This window comes from Cervus canadensis, chromosome 20, assembly GCF_019320065.1.
Source record: "Cervus canadensis isolate Bull #8, Minnesota chromosome 20, ASM1932006v1, whole genome shotgun sequence".
Classification (NCBI taxonomy): Eukaryota; Metazoa; Chordata; class Mammalia; order Artiodactyla; family Cervidae; genus Cervus; species Cervus canadensis.
The window spans coordinates 40117222-40135408 of NC_057405.1; the positions used below are offsets into that span (position 1 = coordinate 40117222).

The 18187-nt window shown below is 37.1% G+C and overlaps 1 protein-coding gene and 1 non-coding gene across 2 annotated transcripts in view; one reads left to right on the plus strand and one right to left on the minus strand.

The window, feature by feature from the left end:
- The window catches only part of LOC122422595 (triadin-like), a 196773-nt gene that overhangs the window by 33886 nt on the left and 144700 nt on the right, over positions 1-18187 (plus strand). The window lies entirely within an intron of this gene.
- Positions 16995-17103, minus strand: LOC122422974. Its single transcript, XR_006264058.1, has one exon. It is a non-coding gene; the product is annotated as a U6 spliceosomal RNA (small nuclear RNA).

Consider the following 18187-nt stretch of genomic DNA (forward strand, 5'->3'; position numbering starts at 1 on the left):
TTTTTTGAATGTTGAGTTTTAAACCAGCTTTTTCACTCTCCTCTTTCAGCCTCTTTAGTTCCTCTTTGTTTTTGCCATGAGAGTGGTATCATCTGCATATATGAGGTTGTTGATATTTCTCCCCGCAATCTTGATTCCAGCTTGTGAGTCATCCAGCCTGTCATTTCACATGATGTACTCTGTGTCTAAGTTAAATAAGCAGGGTAACAATATACAGCCTTAAAGGATTCCTTTCCCAATTTTGAACCAGTCCATTGTTTCATGTACAGTTCTAGCTGTTGCCTCTTGGCCTGCATACAGCTTTCTTAGGAGACATGTAAGGTGGTCTGGTAGTCGTATCTCTTTAAGAATTTTCCAGTTTGTGGTGATCCACACATTCAAAGGCTTTAGCAGATGTGTTTTTGGAATTCCCTTGCTTTTTCTATGATTCAGCGAATGTTGATAATTTGATCTCTGGTTCCTCTGCCTTTTCTCAATTCAGCTTATACATCTGGAAGTTCTCCAGTACTTTTCACAAAATCTCTCTGAGCATCAGTTTCTCTTCTCTCAAGTGAGAGTGGGATTAGCTTCCCAGTCTTCCTCAGGAAGATCAGTTGATATGATTCATATGAATTTGGATTTATAAATTCTGAAATGTTGCACAAAATATGATATTGCTAGCCCAACAAACAAATTAAAACTTTCTTAATGGTTATTTATTACCTACTGACCTACAGTTTCTCTGTCCATATTGACCAAGATGGGGACTGCCACAGGTTGTGGCCTGCAGAATACCTGGTCAAAGAAGCAAGAAAGAGTATTGTCAACTAAGAAACACAGAAGGCTGCACATAAGAAAAGGTTTATTTGGGGGTCTTAGGAATCACAATTTGGAAGACATATATCAGATAAAACGAAGAGTATTCTGGAGAAGAGAAAGAGTCAGAGGTTTATAAAGGCAAAAATTACAAGGTTGTTAAAATTGTCTGATAAGAATTACGACTGACTCTGATGCAAGAAGGGAAATATTTGTCCTTAAGGGACAGATTGTCATGAGTGGTTTAGGGTAAATGTCCATGAGTATCTGGAACACTGGGCAGATGTTCTAGATGCCTACTTTAAGACTGTAAGTGGACAATGTTTAGATTCCATCTAGGCTAAGATGTGCGTAAGTCACACCCTTTCTCAACAGCCTCCTGGCTCATTTCTAGGGAGCTCTCTTACCAGTACCAACTCCATTTTGATTTTCCTTTCACAGTATAAATCTAGCATGTTCTCTCTTCAGCATGCCGTGAGCTCTGGTGTAGCCACTGTGAAGGCTTAGAAAGGACGGTTCTTTTGTTTAGTACAAATGAGTCATTTAGAGTATCTGGAGCCCTGACCAAGACCACCATTGGATTCTCTTACACTTGATTTAGTGTTGAAGAGACATAGTGCCTACCATGATGAAACCTGCTTTCTAAGGTACAGAAAGGACTGCAACCTTACTCTTAAATCCCGGTGGCTAGGTATATATCACGCTTGGGTGAGCAAAAGGTGTCAGTGGTGATATAACAAAGCATTATGTCGTTCTTAAAGAGCTAATCAGTTTTGGTCCTTAGAAGTCAGAGTGCCAATGGCATTTTTTCTTATTTATAAAATGAGAATTCTGTCTCCACTATACATCTAGGAAATACATAATTTTTGCACTAAGATCTTTATTAAAAATCTATATGCAAATACTTAATATGTATCACCTCAAATTTGGTTATGCTATACTTCAGATAGTCTTTCTTGGCCTGTCTTGTATCCTAATGCAAATAAACTTGTCAAGTATGGTTAGTAAGAGAGACTTAGGAAAGGGTAAGGAATCAAGCGGATGTAGCACAGTTTTTAAAAAAATATTTTCACATTTGGAAAGTTTCAGTTGTGTTGAGTTATTCAACTGGTAAGTTGAATTTCAGTAAGTGGTATCCAATAGATACCACTAAAAAGTCTGCTCTCCAGAGTTTATGTTTAGAAAGCAAAAAAAGAGGGGGGGCACTAGAGTTAGTTCTGTACTTAGGAACACTTCCCAACAACACTTGTAATTATCTGTGAATGTGATGGTAGTTGCTCTCTTTTCCTCAGCCATCTTCTTCACTATGAGTTGGTAATATTTTTAACACAAAGCTCTGAATTTTCTTCCCATCTCTGCGTGTATATCTCCACCTAACCAAAAGTAGACAGATGAGGGTGAGAAGCTTCAGGGAGCTTACGTTCTAACTGGAGACCCACAGGCACCTGCAGTATAACATGTGCTTATGTGCTCTGTTGTGTCCAGCTCTTTGTGACCCAGTGTAGCCTGCCAGGCTCCTCTGTCCTTGGAATTTGTCAGGCAGGAATGCTAGAACAGGTTGCCATTTCATGCTCCAGGGGATCTTCTCAACCCAGGGGTTGAACCCACATCTCCCGAGGCTCCCGCATTGGCAGGCAGATTCTTTTCCACAGAGCCACCTGGATAGTTCTCTAGGTCTTAGATAAATGCATGGAGCAGGTGGTCTGAAAGCATTAAAAAGAGACATTTTTAAGTCACCCTGGAGGTTTATATATAAGACTTTAGAAAGATCTGAGGCTTAAGCTGACTAAGACTTGCGCCCATTCCTCATGTAGATAATATACAAACATATTAAAAAGCATGAGGATGTCTACGGTTTTATTTGTATAACAATTCAGCTGCATAATATTAGAAAGGTTTTGATGGGCATACTGAGACCATAACCAAACTTCATAACATGCTTTAATTAAAATGGGGAAATACATTTGTGCTCCAAATAACCACCTTATGAAAAAATCCTTCGGGACCTAATGCCTGTTTAGAATAAAGAATAGCACCAAATTGTGGCAGAGATTATCAAAAACTGCAGTACTGTGCTTTTTGTAATTGGCAGCAAATGCATTAAAAACATTATGAGTTTTTCATATGAATGAAAATGCATGATTTTACCCATTATGCATTCTGAACACTGGTTGGAGAAATACATTCTGAGTTGTTTACATCTGTTGGCCTTATTTTAATGGTAGTTATGAATGAGTTGAACATCAGTTGTATACTTTGCAATGTAAAGTCTCTTTAAAGAGATGAACCTCGGAGCCTCCAGGGCTTACATTCTCAGTTATATAACCCCAATTATTATATACATGAAAAAGCAGTTTAACCTTTGTACTTCAGAATACCATGTACAGAGCTAAAAGAATGAATGGATGGAGCTAAAGTAATTTTCCTCCTAAGACGTTTTAAGAAGCCATATTTTTATGGAAGCATGTTTATCACTATTATCAGCAATACATTAAGGTAGGGGAGGTTAGTAATAGAGGGAAAGGAGAAAGCTATTGTGCCTGACACTGTGCTAAAAAATTTATTCTTCTTGACAGTCTTCTGAGGATTTTAATGATCTCGGTTTTATACATGAACACTAGGGTAGAGATAGTAGTAAAGAGAAAAGCCAGGATTCAAACCTCAAACCCAGTACTAAACCCTACTTTTCTGTCACTGTGTCATACGCCTCCCCTATACCTCATTAGTCTTTTTAAATGTTAGCTTAAAGTATTTCCTGATTTTAAAACCACTTAATATACACACACACACAAATATTTTAAATTTTATTTATTTATTTTTGGCTCTGCTGGTTCTTTGTTGCTGCACGCAGTCTTTCTTTAATTCTGGCGAGTGGAGACTACTCTTGAGTTGCGGTGCAGTGCCTTCTCTTGTTGCGGAGCACAGGCTCAAGAGTCTGCCACTTCAGTAGTTGTAGTACGTGGACTTAGTTGCCCTGAGGCATGTGGCATCTCCCCAGATCAGGGTTCGAACCTGTGTCCCCCACATTGGCAGGCGGATTCTTAACCATTGGACCACCAGGGAAGTAACCACTTAATATATATTTTTAAGTTCTTACTTTATCTGTTACTCTCCTCCAAGAGCAGGGATTGGCAAACTTTTTCTATAAAGGGCCAAACGGTAAGTACTTTAGATGTGGTGGGACAAATGATCTAGGTTGCAACTACTCTATTATGTACCTTAGCAGGAAATCATAGAAATAGACAAAAGACAAGTCATAAACAAATGAGTGTGTTTGTTTTCCAATAAAACTGAGTCCTGAAGAGAGAGTAAGAGGTAAGAGGGACAACTGGATGAAGTCATTTCGGTCTTAGGCTGCAGACGACTTATATGCACAGAAAAGAAAGAGGACACAGTGTATCCCAGGAATCACGGAAATTTGGAGTTGGCCAGAGTATATAAAGGGCTTCCCAGATGGTGCTAATGGTAAAAAACCCACTTGCCAATGCAGGAGACATAAGAGACACAGGTTCAATCCCTGGATCCCCTGGAGGAGGGCATGGCAACCCACTCCAGGATTCTTGACTGGAGAATCCTGTGGACAGAGGAACCTGGTGGGCTACAGTCCATAGGGTCACAAAGAGTCGGACACGACTGAAGTGACCTAGCACGCACAGAGCATATAGACGGAAGGGCTGAGTGATGGTAGCCGGGGTTGCCTGAGACTCGGTGTGTGCAATTCTTTGTGCTCATGCCTTTTGTCAATGTTAGGGTTAGGTCTTGGTAGATAACAGAGCCTCAAGGGTAGAGATAACAGTAATATGACCTGTTGGTTTTCTGTCATCCGCTTGAAAACCCTTTTAATGCACTTAGGACTTTGCTGTTGGTCACATTCCTTCCATGGCACTTGCTGAGCACTGTGGTTTTCCTTGAAGAGTATCACTTTTTCACCCTCAGCTGGTCTTGATCATTGTAGGGGTGGGACTTGACTTACATTTTCAGAGACTTGTAGGTAGGTGCAGTGACGCCCACGAGGTCCCTTAGTCACTGCTCCATCCCAGTCTTCTGCTGTTGACCTGTGGCATATTCTTTGTCTTTTTAAAAAAATATGACCTGACAAATCCTTTCTAATTACTCTCTCCCGTCAGAAGAACCAAAGCCGTCTTTAAAAGAAGACTAAAAGAATATCTGAGTGCTTTTTAGTTTCTCATTTAGGTTTGTAAATCTATTTATGGAAAATCCACTTAACAGCTATTCAGTCTTTCATGTGGATCCATTGCAGAACCAATTGATTTTGTCCCATTCACCAGTGACTTTATAGATCATAGAATCTGAGGCATGCATGACTATAGAAAGGGCCATATGAAAAATAATAAAATTCTATCTCTTAAGTGTCACCTCAATAATGAGTATTTTTTAAAGAAAAAAACTTCTATTCATAAGGTCTGTGAGAAGTACAAATGAACAGTAGAATAAATTAATAAATGATTTCATTAAAATGTTCTGCATTACATAATCAGGACAAATTTTATAGATTATTTTCAATTTCAATTTCATGAGAATCAATTTGTAGGACACCAGGGAATGTTTCTATTCTGCTCTAAACATTTTTGTAGTACTGTGGAGGCAATGGATTCAAAAATTGTCTTTTTTATGAATGAGGAATTATGGTTCTCACAGACTGTTTACCTTAACATTGTTTCTATATTACAGAGGCATATTTTGGGCTGGTATCATATTCTAGACTTATTTTTCTAGCTTGTTTGTTTTAGGCTTCGCAATTATTAGTCCGTCTTGTTAGAGAATGAAATTTGATCATTTGGCAACTGAGAATTCCTTAGGATTGACAGATAAATTGAAAAGTTTGTTTCTTTTTTAAATATGAAAGATATGTTATCTAAATAACTAAAAAAAGTTCAGATTGACTTTTTGACATTTCACATTATGAATTTTAAATTGTTTCTTAACCTAAAAGGATTTCCTGTAGTGTAAGTATTGAGGCTAGTATTGGGTTGGCCAATAAGTTAGTTTGTTATTTTTCTTTTCAACCTTATGAAAACCTCAAATAAGCTTTTTGGCCAATCCAGTGGATTTTGTTGAGTAAATTTTCTTAGGATCAATCAGCAAATATTATAGCCAGGATTTTACTCTGCATAATTGTGTTTATGCTTTAGGCATTTTTTAATTATTAAAATTTTTTTTCTTTTTCTTGGATTAGTGAAAGAAGCATTCTTTGAAGAAACATTTTTACTGTAAATATTTTAACTTAGCTACAATTAAGCTTTTTATGATGTTATAATTAAATTAAACAAAGGCTATAACCTATAATAAATTTTTATCTGAAACACCCATAAATGTTGATTCCTTTGGCTAAAAGTAAAATGTGTCATCTTTATTTGCATTAAAGTTTATGGATTAAAGGAAAAGGAATAGAATTATTTAACTGCTAAATATCTAGTTAAAGTGCTTCACTCAAAATGCCAGCAAATTTGGAAAGCTCAGCAGTGGCCACAGCACTGGAAAAGGTCAATTTTCACTCCAATCTAAAAGAAAGGCAATGCCAAAGAATGTTCAAACTACCATACAATTGTACTCATTTCACATGCTAGCAAGATAGTGCTCAAAATTCTTCAAGCTAGGCTTCAACTTAAAGTAGGCTTAAAACTCAACATTCTAAAACTAAGATCATGGCATCTGGTCCCATCACTTCATGGCAATTAGATGGGGAAAGTGGCAGATTTTATTTTCATTTTCTTGGACTCCAAAATCACAGTAGTTGGTGACTGCAGCCACAAAATTAAAAGATGCTTCTTGGAAGAAAAGATATCACAAACCTAGAGAGCATATTTAAAAGCAGAGATATCACTTTGCCAACAAAGTTCTGCATAGTCAGGGCTATGGTCTTTCCAGTAATCGTGTACAGATTTGAGAGTTGGACCATAAAGAAGGCTGAGTGCTGAAGAAATGATGCTTTTGAACTGTGGTGCCTGGAGAAGACTCTTGAGAATCCCTTGGACAGCTAGGAGATCAAACCAGTCATTCCTAAAGGAAATCATCCCTGAATATTTACTGGAAGGACTGATGCTGAAGCTGAAGCTCCAATAACTTTGGCTACTTGATGTGAAGAGCTGACTCACTGACAAAGACTTGATGCTGGGAAGGAATGAAAGGAGGAGGAGAAGGGGGCAACAGAGGATGAGATGGTTGGATGGCATCACTGACTCCATGGACCTGTTTGAGCAAACTCTGGGAGACAGTGATGGACAGGGAAGTCTTGCTTACTGTGGTTCACGGGATCACAAACAGTCGGATATGACTTGGCGACTGAATGGCAAAGACATTTGGTTCAAAGGATCTAGTATTTCAATTTAGTGAAAAATGAATAATTTGGACAAGTAGTGGCCTTATTGTAATTACCTTGGGTTTTGATAGTCTATCATTTCATTAAAATATGTTGATGGCATATGTCTGCCTAACCTACTATGTTTGTGTTTAGCTGTGCATACAAATGTTTAAATACACACACATACATATATTTGTTTTTTTAATTTAACATTTCTCTAACAGAGAGAAAGTAATCAAGAGCATTATTTCCAGAAGTAATTACTTGAATAATTTCAGTTACCTTTGGAAGCCAAATGCTCTTTATGAGTCACTGTGGCTTCTGAAATGACTGAGTTTTATTCCGGGAAATAACACACACACACACACACACACACACACACACACACACACACGCACACACCCAGAAAATCTGGCTTGTGTGGTTGTCTTTCATTTCCCTGGAGCAGAGATGCTTTATAAGCCTAAAGCAACATAATTATGATCAGTTTTAGGACTAGAGTGTTAACAGTTACGATTTTCTTATGAAAGTTGCCTTAGCAAAATTTTTTTTATGATCTGATTCTTTTTACAATCTCTGGAGTCTTTTATAGGAGGCACATTTCCGCAGAACTAAGATGCAGAAAAGATTTGATGCCATCTTTGAAGAACCTCCTCTAATACTGAATCAAAGGGCTTAATATTCATATTTGAATATTTAATGCATTTCCCCTTTTGTTATAACATTACAAGGGAAAGTGATTTTTATGCAAGAAAAATGATCCCTAAATTGTTTCTCATTTCTCTTCTCCTCTAAGATGGAGAGAGACATTGGATGGCAAGAATCTTGTAGAGCACAACGGTGGAGCTATGTTCCTCCAGCTAAAGCTGCTTAGTAGTTTCTAAAAACACATGCTATGGGGCAACCACAATTTTATAAAGCTCATTTTACCGAATTTGCTATGCCTTGGTAATACTAATGCAGCTGCAATGGTTGGATAAACTTAGTCAAATAAAGCCTATAAAAATGCTCAATCCATAGAAATAACTGCTCTGAGTGATCTAATGTCAGAAATATGGGTCTGTCAATAGTAAAATCCTATTCAGATAAGCTTTTCAAATGATAGGTTAGGGAATTTCACCATTCTGTATAATACTGACAGACCCAACACATTGTGGTAACCCTGGATTAACTCTGAGGAAAGTGGCCCTTCTCTCCCAGTCCTTAACATGAATACCAAAGTCAAGTCTGTGTGTGCATGCTAAGCTGCTTCAGTCCTGTCCAGGTCTTTGTGACCCTGGGGACTGTAGCCTTCCAGGCTCCTCTGTCCATGGGATTCTCTAATCAAGAGTACTGGAGTGTGTTGCCATGGCCTCCTCCAGGGGATCTTCCTGACCCAGGAATCAAACCTGCGTCTCTTAATCTCCTACAATGGCAGGCAGATTCTTTACCACTAGTACCACCTGGGAAGCCCACCCAACAGTAAATACCAAGTAGATTCTTAGAGAATAATGGCCTAGTTTTCCATTTATTTCTTACTCCTTGAGGTGCTGAGGATATAATTTTATCTTCAGAATACAGAGTAAAATGACTGCTCTTCTGCTCGATAAAAACTGAAATGTAGATAGGTGTGAAGGGGCTAAAAGGAAAAAGTTAATCCATTCATCATTTTGTTTATCTCTTTGCTTTCTCATATTTTTTGTATCAGAATTTTAATTGCAAAGAGAAAAAGTCTTTTTATTAGTTGCCAATGAGTGGCATCCTCCTTCCATACAATTTAAGATCAATTTTAAGTCTATTTGGACAAATGATTCAGAGAGTGAAATGTTAGAGACTAAGCGATACATAATACTTGAAAGCTCTGATAATGAGTAGTCTTCAGAAAAGACTCCAAAGAGTCTTTAACTCTTCAACTGGTTCTCTTTAACGCCTCTGTTTCCGTTTCCTTTCATATCATATGTGCAGCTTAATCAGCTGTTTCTAAAACCCTATAAGTTCCCTAGAAGATTTGTATAAAGTATTGTTTGTGTTTACCTAATTGCTTGCATTTTTCAAATATGGGCATGGATACCTTAATGTTCCTTTCAGAAATACATAAAAGAGCTTCAAGCTCATTTGAAAGTCCTTTGAAAAGCACAGGAAGCTGATTTTTTCCCTATAGAGTGGATGATTTTTTTAAAAAATCCACAGCAAATCTTCGCTCTCTAATAAATTTTTCAGACTGTATTTTATTCATAATATGTGTTTTTCTTCATGGGGTATATGGACTCAGTTCAGAAAGATGACAGTTTGGGCTAGGTTATTCTGATTGGTTCTAAACCTATCAAATAGCTTAATGAAGATTTGGGTTCAAGTTAAACAAAATACAATATCGTATTATAATGGTGTCCAATTCTAAGCACACATTTTTTTTCTCACAAAATTTAAGTATTTTACTTCACTCAATATTAAAAAATTCTAAACAGAGAAAATGAATAAAGAAAATGGTACATGTATATAGTGGGCTATTAGTCAGCCATAAAGAAGGAAATAAGATAATTTGTAGCAATGTGAATGGACCTAGAGATTGTCATGCTGAATAAAGTAAGTCAAAGGGGAAAAGCCAAATATCATATGATATCACTTATATATAGAATCTAAAGAAATGGTACAAGAGAACTTATTTACTTGGTTTCCATGGTGTAGTGGTTATGACATTCCCCTAACATGGGAAAGTTTCCCCCATTTGAAACCATGCAGAAACAGAAGGGTATTTTTGGGATTCCCTAGTGGTTCAAATGGTGAAGAACCTGCCTGCAATGCAGGAGACCCGGGTTCAATCCCTGGGTTGGGAAGATCCCCTGGAGAAGAAAATGGACCTACTCCAGTATTCTTGCCTGGAGAATTCTGTGAATAGAGGAGCCTGGTGACGAACTTATTTACAAAACAGAAATAGAGTCACAGGTGTAGAAAACACACTTACGGTTACCAGGGGGGAAAGAACAAGGAGGAGGGAGAGAGAAACTGGGAGATTGGGGTTGATCAATAGACACTACAATATATAAAATCGATAGCTAAGAATGACCTATTGTATAGCGTAGGAAACGCTTCTCAATACTTAGTAGTGACTGGTATGGAAAAAGAATCTAAAAAAGAGTGGATATATGTATAGGTATAGTTGATTCAGTTCACTGTACAGCAGAAACTAATGCATTTTAAATCAACTGTACTCCAATTAAAACTTAAAAAAAAAATCTGTGTCTGCTTTTAATCCAAATATGGCAATAGCATTAATTCTGGAGTGACCATAGACAGTGTCAGTTTATATTACTAATAATTACAGATGCATGAAAACAATGGTACATCATTGTAATTTTTATTTATTTTAAAAGCCCCTGAGGTACTCAATAAAATCAGTTATGTCCCTACTTAATGATTATATACTCTAAAATATCCTTAACCATATACATGCACATATGAAAGTTTTATGCTATTGAATTATCACTACTTTTCCAACCAGTGGATACAAATTTCCTTATAAATAGAAAACACAGGTTTACTTTTATTTATATTTGTGTGGTGTGAGCCTAGTTGCTTCAGCTGTGTCTGACTCTTTGTGATCCTGTGGTCTGTAGCCCACCAGGCTCTTCTGTCTGTGGGATTCTCCAGGCAAAAATACTGGAGTGAGTTGCCATGTCCTCCTCCAGGGGATCTTCCCCACCCGGGGATGGAACCTGTGTCTTTTGTGTGTCCTGCATTAGCAGGCAGGTTCTTTACCACTAGTGCCACCTGGGAAGCCCTTATTTATATATAAGTATGTCAAAAATGTGGACTTCCATCATAGCCCCGTCGGTAAAGAACCTGCCTGCAATGCAGGAGACCCGGGTTCAATCCCTGGGTCGGGAGGATCCTTTGGAGAAGGAAATGGCAACCCACTCCAGTATTCTTGCATAGAGAATCCCATGGACAGAGAAGCTTGGCAGCCTACAGTCCATGGAGTCAAAAGAGTTAGTCACAACTTAGAGACTAAAGCAACACCATGTCAAAAATAGGGCTTCCCTGGTGGCTCAGATGATAAAGAATTCACCCACAATGCAGGAGACCTGATCCCTGGGTCAAGACAATCCTCTGGAGAAGGGAATGGCTACCTACTTCAGTATTCTTCCCTGGAGAAATCCATGGATAGAGGAGCCAGACGACAGGTCACAAAGAGTCGGACATGACTGTGACTAACATTAACTATGTCAAAAATAAACCAGGTTGATTCATGAAACAATTGCCTAAAAATTCACTCAGAGAAGTAAACTTGAAAGTATTGCATTTCTTCAAAGAACTTGAAAGTTCTTGCATTTCCTTAAGTTTCCTGAAAGTAGGTGATGCAGTGTGAAAAACCAATCGTTTTTATATGACTATAGTTTTAAGCAGTAGCATTCCTTGAAGTCATTATTATTATTACAGAGTACCTTCAAATGAAAAAAGTATAAATATGCTGTGTGCTCTTTTGGGTCAGGGAGGACTGTTACACTCTCTTAATGGAAAGAAAATAAAAGCTATTGTGACACCACATTGGTAGGATTCAGACTCCTCTGAGGTAAAAGCAGCTGGAGATGATTAATTCTTATAGAAGAGTTGATTTCCATGAAAATTTAAGAAAAATAAAGTAAAAAACACACATTTGAGTCAACAAGTTGTGGAAAGTTAGTGATGTTGAAGCATTGAATTTAGGATTTTTTCCCAAATTGAAATAGTAGGTTCATTACTCAGTCCTTTTCTCTTTCAAGGGGTTTGTAATTCAATGCCAGTGGGGCTCTTTAGCAGGAAAATTTCCGGAGCTAGGTAAAGCATTTCAATTATATTTGGCACAGGAAGAAAACATGTCAACCCAAACATAAAATACTAGAAGATTAATTTCTCAAAAGAACTAAATATAGCTCATGGATCTTATGTCTATTCTATTTAAATCATATTTGCTAGGAACCAGTGTCTAATATTTCTTTGCCTAAAATTGAATCCACAGAATTTGGGAGATTTTCTGTCAATCCTGTATTCAAACTTCAAACTGAGAAAATCAGACACCAAAATGACTTATCTTCTTGCATAAGAATTTCTGGGCTCATGAAATCAGGATGGCTTATTTTCCTGAAATGAATCTGACTGAATCTCTCAAAATCATTGCCATGAAAAAGTCACATCGTGGTTCTTGTTGATTAATTTCCATCACTAAGCTTTTCCACTGACATTTTGATTTGGGTTACTTGGGCATGTACTGGTAGTATGGGGCCATGGCCTTGATTTCCTTTAATTTAGTATGAAAGATATAGCTCTATTAAAATAGCTTTGTCTATTAAGCTTAATTATATTAACATTTGTTTGAGTAATTTTTAAATAATCGAACAGAAACTTGCAGGCTATGGACTGAATTGTGTCCCCCATGTTCACATGTTGAAGCCCTATTTATTCCTCAGTGTGATGATACTTGGAGATAAGGTGTTTGGAGGTAATTAGATTTAGGTTAAGTCATAGAGGTAGAGCCCTTATAATGAAATTAGTTCCCTTATATAGTGAGACAGTATAGAGCTTGCAGAGCTCTCTCTGCCATGTGAGCACCCAGTGAGAAGGCCGTAATCTGCAAGCCAGCAAGAGAGTCCTCCCCAGAAACTAACCAGGCTGGCACCCTGATTTAAGACTTCCAGCCTCCAAAACTATGAGAAAAGCAATTTCTGTTGTTTAAGGCACCCAGCCTGTGGTATTGTGTGATGATCCCTAACTGACTAGGAAAATGCACCGTCACGTATTTGTAACTTGATCCTCAGCACTTTTAGTCATCTGCACACTTATTCTGCCTAATCTGCTTGTAGAAACCTCTCCCAGATGTTTTACCTTTTGGAGATTTAACAACCTTAATAATGTTTTAATTGCCTCATTGGAAAGGAGTGTCTCTTCTTAATTATTGTCATTATTTAGTAAATAAAAGCTTTTTTAGTCAAGGAAATTGAACATCTTTTTCTCTGCCCCACTCATGTGTCCTCCTCTGTGGAAGCCTTAATTAATTATTTTGACCAACTAAACTTGCCACTTCTTTTGAAATGCACCCTGAACAATTTTTTTTAACTTTAATTTTTTTTGTTCTATACAATTTTACTTTCCATTTACAACCCTCACAAAATATTGGCTATTTTCCTTGCATTGCACAAAACAACTTGGAGCCTATCTTACACCCAGTACTTTGTGCTTCCCACCCTTTTATTTCCTCTCCCCCTCTCCCCACTAGTAACCACTAGTTTGTTCTCTATATCTTTAAATCTTCTTTTATGTTATATTCATTAGTTTGTTGTATTTTTAGATTTTGTGTATAACTTACATCATATAGTATTTATCTTTCTCTGTATGAATTATTTCACTTAGAATAATACTCTTCAAGCCCCACCTATGTTGCTGCATGCTGCAAAATTTCTGAATAGACATGCTTTTACTTCTATCAGTAAACATATATCTTAATTCAACATTGTCTCATGTCATAAAAATATATTTTGGTTTATATTTATTTCTGGATCAAAATTGTCAGAAATAAAACCCACTGGCCCAAACCCAGAGAATGGACTTGAAGACACTAGGTGCAGTAGGAAGCAAGGCTTTAATGATGGTCTTGCAAGATCGGGTGTCTGGTGAGCAGGCACAACCAGTGTCGTTACAACAAGCAATTTTGTCTCCTAGCGTGCAGTTGCCTCCCCCAGTTCCTCATTGGCTGAGTACTATGGGGTGAACAGTCTTCTAGGATGTTGCCTAGATTTATTCCCTCCCTCCTCCGTGTTTCCTCCTTTCCTGTGCACCTATCCATTCTTAGGTTTTGCATTCATCCATAGAATGAATCTGCGTGAAACCCTATTCCTGTTCTTCTGTTTTGAACTCACCAATAGAATGAACCCGCATGAAAATCCTAGGCATCCCACCCTCCCTTTGTTTGCCCAGACTTTCCAGTTTTCTAATCCTTACAAACACTACATACATCAGTAAGCTGTTAGGCAAGTTTGGCTGGTAGTAATTTTTCCGCTCAAAGCCAAAAACCCTTGAAAATGGACCACTTTAAGTTTTTTTTTATTTCTTATAAATTCATTGCATCCTGCAGATCATTCTAGCTGTAGAAATAGATGCTATTTATCATGACATTTTCTTTAGTTGATTTTCTTTAGCAAAATTTATGAATTTTTTCATACTAAATAAGTATTTATTGCAGCCACACTGTGTAAAATAAGTGCTGTGCTAAGGTCTATGAAAGGGTAAATGACTTGCTTCCAACCTGGAACTTTGCTGAAAACAGAAGAAAAACTAAAGAAGAGTTGGGATAATTTCATCCATGTATTGTGTTAATAAAAAATGTTATAGAATTGTAAATAAGAACAGTAGTGTTCACTTAATAAGATCAGGGGAATATCATTATGGAGTTGAGATTTGAGGCAATTTTTGAAAGAGAATTTGGCTTTGAAGAGTGGAATTTCACCAGAATTGAAAGAGACACATGTACCCCAATGTTCATTGCAGCACTGTTTACAATAACTAGGATGTGGGAGCAATCTAGATGTCCATCAGCAGATGAATGGATAAGAAAGCTGTGGTACATATACACAATGGAATATTAGTCAGTTATTAAAAAGAATGAATTTGAATCAGTTCTAATGAGGTGGATGAAACTGGAGCCTATTAGACAGAGTGAAGTAAGTCAGAAAGAGAAACACCAATACAGTATACTAACGCATATATATTGAATTTAGAAAGACAGTAACAAAGACCCTATATGCAAGACAGCAAAAGAGACACAGATGTAAAGAACAGACTCTTGGACTCTGTGGGATAAGGCAAGGGTGGGATGATTTGAGAGAATAGCCATGAAACATGTATATTACCATATGTAAAATAAATGACCAGTGCAAGTTGGATGCATGAAGCAGAGCAGTCAAAGCCAGTGCTCTCAGACAACCCAGAGGGATGGGGTGGGGAGGGAGGTGGGAGAGGGGTTCAGAATAGGGGGGACACATGTGCACCCATAGCCAATTCATGTCGATTTATGGCAAAAATTGCCTCAATATTATAAAGTAATTAGCTTCCAATTAAAATAAATGAATTTAAAAGAAAAAGAGTGGAGTTTCTATTTAAAAAAAAAATAGAAATAAAAAAGGAATTAATCAGAAATCCTTACCCACTTTAGATTGGTAAAACAATGTATTTTAAGTTCAGTACATTTTCAGAAAGTGAATTCTAGTTATGCACTTATCATTGGTTTTCACCTTTAAATTCAACTCGCTATTTGTCAGAAAACAGGTTTTCTGAATGGAGAGGAACTGCTGTGTCGAAAAAGAAAAGTTCAAAAGGTAGGGGAAAAATAGGCTTACTGGTGCCAATACAAGAAGAGACATCTATTACCTGGCAGTAAAGAGTATGGGGAGGTGAGCTAGCAGGTCACAGCGAGAGGTCACTGCCCAGGGAGAGAGATCCTGCCTCTCACCCAGATCACAAGGGAGTTCTTCCTAGAAAGAACACTTTAATATTAAAATTTGACCTTGACCAGAACACCTCATTTCTTTAGGACCATAATAGCACAACCACTTAAAAAATAAGAGTGAGATTTGAGGTTTTCTTTCAGAAATGATTTAAGAAAAAAAGAAAAGCTAGATATTTAGATCATTCTGACTGATCATCACTCCTTATGACACAAACAAATGAAGGAAAATAATTATTTACATTCCTAGCAGAAGCAAAACCATCAATCAGAATTCCTGATGACTGGTAATGTGGACTCAACCAAATTAAAAGAGTTTATATATTCTCATATAACTGGAAAGTCCAGCGATCAATCTGGCTCTAAACATAGCTGGCACCATGAACCCACATGGCAGTGTCTGGACTCTGCCTGTTTCCATCTAGCAGCAGACTTCAACTGGTGGGCTAGAGAGCGACTGGCAGATCCTACCAGCTTGGCAACCCCAGCAGAAAGAGTGTCCTCCATCAGTTCCATGAAAAATGAGGTTTCTGATTGCCTCATCCCTTCACAGTCCTGGGCAAGATGAAATACTCTGATGGCCAGGCTTGTCTTAAAGGCCCATTGCTATGGCTGAGGGAGGGTTCATTTTCTAATCTCAGCCCTGGAAAAATAAATTCACTTGCAGGAAGAGTGGAGGCAGTGGGTAGGTAGGAAGGAGTGGTAGATAATATAAAATAGAGGTGTGTATCTCTCCATCTCCCAGGTGGTGTAGGTAGCCAAATCATCCTCTGAAATATTATAATAATCACATGCCCCAGATCTGGGGGAAAAGATGGCAATTTAGGACTTCCATTGAAATTGGCAGGGGGTCAGTTTCTGGTTTAAGACAAAAGCAGTTTTTACCTTGAAAGAATACATAGTTTCTTTTAAAGTGCTTAGAATTTACATTCTTCTAAAAATTATGTTAAATTACTACTCATGGCTTACTGATATTACACACACATATATATATATATCAATGAGAATATCTAGGATTATTTTGATAAAGATTGTTTTTGTGAATTGTCATGATTTTTCTTGCCCTCAAAAATCCATTTTCATTCAATTTATATATATAAGAAGAAGCATGATTTAGATGTTACAGATCTCTATGCATATGATACATAGACATTTTCATTGTAGTATAGTTGATTTATTAATACAATGTTGTGTTAATTTCAGGTGTACAACAAAATGATTCAGTTATACATATATATACATATATAATTTCTTTTTTAGATTATTTTCTTATATAGGGTCATCACAGAATATTGAGTGGAGTACCCAGTGCTATATAATAGGCTCTTATTCGTTATCTATTTTATATATATAGTGTGTGTCCATCCCAGGCTTCTGATTTATCACTCCCTGACACATTTCCCCTTTGATAACCATGTTTGTTATCAAGATTGGATTTATTTATTTATTTATTTTTTGTCATCCTTGCACAGGGGCCATGCTAATCTTCTCTGTATCGTTCCAATTTTAGTATATGTGCTGCCGAAGCGAGCACTCAAGATTGGATTTATACATATAGACATTCTTCAAACACTAGGATTAATAAAATATAAAAGTTAAAAAATGTATAAATCTTTACTCTTCAACTTTCTTTGCTTAAGGATCTTTTCAATAGAGTTTCTCCAAAATTGTTACTTACGTGCATGTTTTCTGGAACACTGAAAAATATAGTAAAGGTCATTCTTGTAATTGGGAATTACATTCTTAATATAATTTTGAAATGACATTTTTTTTCTTGGATAGTATATACTCCCCCTGTCTTCTGTGCTCTCTAATTTTTGAAGAAAAAATTTAGTGTTAGAATTTTCCAAAAACCACATCTCACAATTAAATGTGAATTCATAATTAATGCTTTTATAAAGTGGATATGCAATATTTTATTTATACCATTCTAGAGTATGGGCGTCTTTCTTGAGCATCCTGGAAAAGTGCATTGCTACTGTCCCAGAGGAGTAATAATGGTCAAGTGTGCATGGCGGTTTCCTCATCTGATTAACAAGGCATGAGGAGGTTAAGTGAGTTCTTTCAGAAGGCTTGTGATTTATTCTTCAATGCATAACCTGTCTGTGAAGCTGGTCTTTGGAACCACTACATAGACAGCCCCTAATTTTATTTTATAGAGCAGAGTCTCTTGGCCCTCCAGCCAGAGCCCCACTTCCTTTGAAGCTGATTCTGGCTATCTGGCAATCAAAGTAATTTGTATGAAATAAAAAGGAAAGGAATGGAAAAGTAGTCATGGAAAATAGTCATTTACCTTACTGTTCTGCTTCAGTTGTGAGACACCAACTTTCAAGAAGCATCACCCATGTCAAATTACTCAGTAATATTTACCTCTCATTTTTTTCTGCCGTATCAATAACTAGCTCTTGTCATCTTCAAAGTGCTTCTCAAACATTAAATAATCTCAGATTACACACTCTGTTCTTTTCATTTATCTTGACCAGCTGTCAGAGAAGGCAATTTATTTCCCCTCAATTTTATTCCTCTTGGCTGTACATGTGTGTGGCTTCTGTAAATAAATGTGAATGGAAATTGAAAGGTACAAGCTAGTGTGTTTCCGTAACAAAGGCAACACATAA